This window comes from Erpetoichthys calabaricus, chromosome 8, assembly GCF_900747795.2.
Source record: "Erpetoichthys calabaricus chromosome 8, fErpCal1.3, whole genome shotgun sequence".
Taxonomy (NCBI): domain Eukaryota; kingdom Metazoa; phylum Chordata; class Cladistia; order Polypteriformes; family Polypteridae; genus Erpetoichthys; species Erpetoichthys calabaricus.
Window position 1 is genome coordinate 177297232 of NC_041401.2, and position 4694 is coordinate 177301925.

The window sequence follows — 4694 nt, forward strand, 5'->3', positions numbered from 1 at the left end:
GATAGCGTTATAGCTCAAATAATACTCTACCCAAATATCCTGATAAAACCTCTGAATCCCCTACATATATTGAGTTATTCTATTACATTAGAAGAAATTATGCTAGAACTAGTAATAAGAAAAAGATTTTTCTCCAAGCACAAGTATGAGTTAGATCGGACAAATCATTAACAATTAAATGAACCCCACAAGAGGGAAAAATAATGGACATATAAAATCAAGGAAAACCTATTTATTCGTAAACCTTACACAAGAGTGCCTAAAGGAAAGACTAAAAGAGAAAAATGGAACTCGGCAAACTCGAGCCCTGCCTGTTTACCAAAAACATTGCCTTCAGCTAATCATGTATTGAAGGTCCTGCCTGCCCAGTGGCTCAAGTTTAACGGCCGCGGTATCTTGACCGTGCAAAGGTAGCGTAATCAGTTGTCCTTTAAATGAGGACTAGTATGAATGGCCCAATGAGGGCTCAACTGTCTCTTTTCTCCTGTCAATTAAACTGATCTACCCGTGCAGAAGCGGGTATAAAAACATAAGACGAGAAGACCCTGTGGAGCTTTAGACCTAATCCAAACACTACAAACCCTATAAAAACTATAGGCAAACCTTGTGTTATGGCCAAAAGTCTTAGGTTGGGGTGACCACTGAGAACAAATTAACCTCAGAGACGATTGAAGCACAGCTTTATTAACTAAGAATGACAATTCTAAGTATCAGAGCATCTGTCATTAAGATCCAGACTAATCTGAACCAAGTTACCCCAGGGATAACAGCGCAATCTTTTCCAAGAGCCCAAATCGACGAAAAGGTTTACGACCTCGATGTTGGATCAGGACATCCTAATGGTGCAGCCGCTATTAAGGGTTCGTTTGTTCAACGATTAAAGTCCTACGTGATCCGAGTTCAGACCGGAGTAATCCAGGTCAGTTTCTATCTATGAAGTTATTTATCCTAGTACGAAAGGATTGGATAAATAGGGTCAATATTAAAAACACACCCTACTTTAACCTATTGAAACCAAATCAAATAGATAATAAAGAACATATTTCAACCCAAGAACAGGGCTAGTTAGAGTGGCACAGTCCGGTAATTGTAAAAGGCCTAAGCCCTTTCTACCAGGGGTTCAGTTCCCCTCTCCAACTATGACCATTATTACACTAATTATCAACCCATTAATATATATTATTCCCATCTTATTAGCCATGCCTTTCTTACTTTAGTCGAACGAAAAATCTTAGGTTATATACAACTTCGTAAAGGACCGAATATTGTAGGCCCTTATGGCCTACTGCAACCCATTGCCGATGGAGTAAAGTTATTTATTAAAGAACCAGTAAAACCATCAACTTCCTCCCCTACATTATTTCTTATTACCCCTACACTAGCTCTTACACTTGCTCTCATATTATGAATCCCACTTCCAATACCACTCACACTAACCAACCTAAACCTGACAAACTTATTTATCCTTGCAGTATCCAGCTTATCAGTATATTCTATTCTTGGGTCTGGATGGGCCTCAAACTCCAAATATGCCTTAATTGGGGCCCTACGAGCAGTCGCCCAAACAATCTCATATGAAGTTACCTTAGGACTTATTATCCTATCATTAATCCTATTCACCGGAGCTTTTACCCTCAACATATTTAACTCAGCGCAAGAAGCTATCTGACTAATTTTACCAGCATGACCAATAGCCGCAATATGATTTATTTCAACCCTTGCTGAAACAAACCGCACCCCTTTTGATCTAACAGAAGGAGAATCGGAACTAGTATCTGGTTTTAATGTTGAATATGCAGGAGGGCCTTTTGCACTTTTCTTCCTAGCAGAATACACAAACATTTTATTAATAAATGCTTTATCTGCCATCCTATTTCTTGGCCCATCATTTAACACAATTAATATTAACCTTAATTGAGCTATTAAGACAGTAATTCTTGCCATTATACTCCTCTGAGTCTGTGCCTCTTACCCACGCTTCCGATATGATCAACTTATGCACCTAGTATGAAAAATTTTTTTACCTTTAACCCTCGCCATGGTCGCCTGACATATTTTTCTGCCAATCTCTATAGCAGGCTCCCCGCCACAACTTTAGGCACTATGCTCGAAAGCTAGGGACTACTTTGATAGAGTAGAATATAGGGGTTCAGACCCCCTTAGTGCCTAGAAAAGAAGGATTTGAACCTTCACCGGAAAGATCAAAACTTTCAGTGCTCCCATTACACCACTTCCTAGTAGGGTCAGCTAATTTAAGCTTTTGGGCCCATACCCCAAATATGTTGGTTAAAATCCTTCCCCTACTAATGAGCCCTTATATTTTATTTATCATATTAATTAGTCTTGGATTAGGAACAACCCTAACATTCACTAGCTCCCACTGACTTCTTGCGTGAATAGGCCTAGAAATCAATACACTTGCTATTATTCCATTAATAACAAACCGCCATCATCCACGAGCTGTAGAAGCTGCAACAAAATATTTTATTACACAAGCTGCAGCTGCGGCCATCTTACTATTCGCAAGCATTTATAATGCTTGACACTCTGGACAATGACTTATTCAAGACATATCTATACCAGTTTCCACATTAATAACTCTTGCCATCGCCATTAAACTTGGAATTGCCCCCATACACTTTTGATTGCCAGAAGTTATACAAGGAATTACTCTTAATACTGGACTAATTCTAGCCACGTGACAAAAACTCGCACCACTTGCCCTTCTCCTACAAATTTCACACAATATTAAACCAGAATTATTAATTATTCTAGGTTTAACATCTACAGTAATTGGAGGCTGAGGCGGACTTAATCAAACTCAAATTCGAAAAATTATAGCATATTCATCTATTGCTCATCTAGGCTGAATCATTTCCATTATTCATTTTATGCCAACTCTCGCCATAATTAATTTATTTATTTATATCATTATAACAATCACCATATTTATAACATTTAATTCATTAAACTCACCTACAATTAATACTCTCGCTACTAACTGATCTAAATCCCCAATCTTAGCCGCCATTACTGCACTTGCTCTTCTTTCCTTAGGAGGTCTCCCACCACTATCTGGATTTATACCAAAATGACTCATTCTTCAAGAACTTACTAATCAAGGACTTGCCCCAACGGCAACCTTGCTCGCCCTATCCGCCTTATTAAGCCTATTTTTTTATCTCCGACTTTCTTACTCCATACCCAATACATACCCTCAAACATTAAACTGAAATATAAAAATTACAATCCCTTTGACCCTTTCTATAATAATAATAATAATAATAATAACTATTGCCATACTTCCTATTACACCAACTATTACTTCTCTATTTTAGGAGTTTAGATTAACTTTAAACCAAAAGCCTTCAAAGCTTTAGATAGAGGTTAAAATCCACTAACTCCTGCTAACTAGGTTCTGCGAGACTTTATCCCACATCTTATGAATGCAACTCAGACACTTTAATTAAGCTAAAACCCTTCTAGGTGAGTAGGCCTCGATCCTACATACGTTTAGTTAACAGCTAAAAGCTTTAACCGGCAAGCTTCCACCTAGACTTCCTCCCGCCGTTGGCCTAAAAGACGGGAGGAAGCCCCGGCAGGCAGTAGCCTACGTCTCAGGATTTGCAATCCTGCATGATCTTCACCACAGAGCTGTGATAAGAGAAGGGATTAAACCTTCCTTTACAGGGCTACAACCTGCCGCTTAAACACTCAGCCATCTTACCTGTGACTATTACCCGCTGATTATTCTCAACAAACCATAAAGACATTGGCACCCTTTACCTTATCTTTGGTGCCTGGGCCGGAATGGTAGGTACCGCATTAAGCCTACTAATTTGTGCAGAACTTGGACAATCATATATATACACACATACAGTACATCTGGAAAGTATTCACAGTGCATCACTTTTTCCACATTTTGTTATGTTACAGCCTTATTCCAAAATGGATTAAATTCATTTTTTTCCTCAGAATTCTACACACAACACTCCATAATGACAACGTGAAAAAAGTTTGAGATTTTTGCAAATTTATTAAAAATAAAAAAATTGAGAAAGCACATGTACATAAGTATTCACAGCCTTTGCCATGAAGCTCAAAATTGTGCTCAGGTGCATCCTGTTTCCCCTGATCATCCTTGAGATGTTTCTGCAGCTTAATTGGAGTCCACCTGTGGTAAATTCAGCTGATTGGACATGATTTGGAAAGGCACACACCTGTCTATATAAGGTCCCACAGTTGACAGTTCATGTCAGAGCACAAACCAAGCATGAAGTCAAAGGAATTGTCTGTAGACCTCCGAGACAGGATTGTCTCAAGGCACAAATCTGGGGAAGGTTACAGAAAAGTTTCTGCTGCTTTGAAGGTCCCAATGAGCACAGTGGCCTCCATCATCCGTAAGTGGAAGAAGTTTGAAACCACCAGGACTCTTCCTAGAGCTGGCCGGCCATCTAAACTGGGCGACTGGGGGAGAAGGGCCTTAGTCAGGGAGGTGACCAAGAACCCGATGGCCACTCTGTCAGAGCTCCAGAGGTCCTCTGTGGAGAGAGGAGAACCTTCCAGAAGGACAACCATCTCTGCAGCAATCCACCAATCAGGCCTGTATGGTAGAGTGGCCAGACGGAAGCCACTCCTTAGTAAAAGGCACATGGCAGCCCACCTGGAGTTTGCCAAAAGGCACCTGAAGGACT

At 39.9% G+C, this 4694-nt stretch overlaps 2 pseudogenes; both read left to right on the top strand.

The window, feature by feature from the left end:
* The first annotated feature begins 233 nt into the window (after positions 1 to 233).
* LOC127528886 (NADH-ubiquinone oxidoreductase chain 1-like) lies at positions 234 to 2165 on the top strand (annotated as a pseudogene).
* Positions 2166 to 2279: 114 nt separating this feature from the next.
* Positions 2280 to 3726, top strand: LOC127528885 (NADH-ubiquinone oxidoreductase chain 2-like; annotated as a pseudogene).
* Positions 3727 to 4694: the final 968 nt, after the last annotated feature.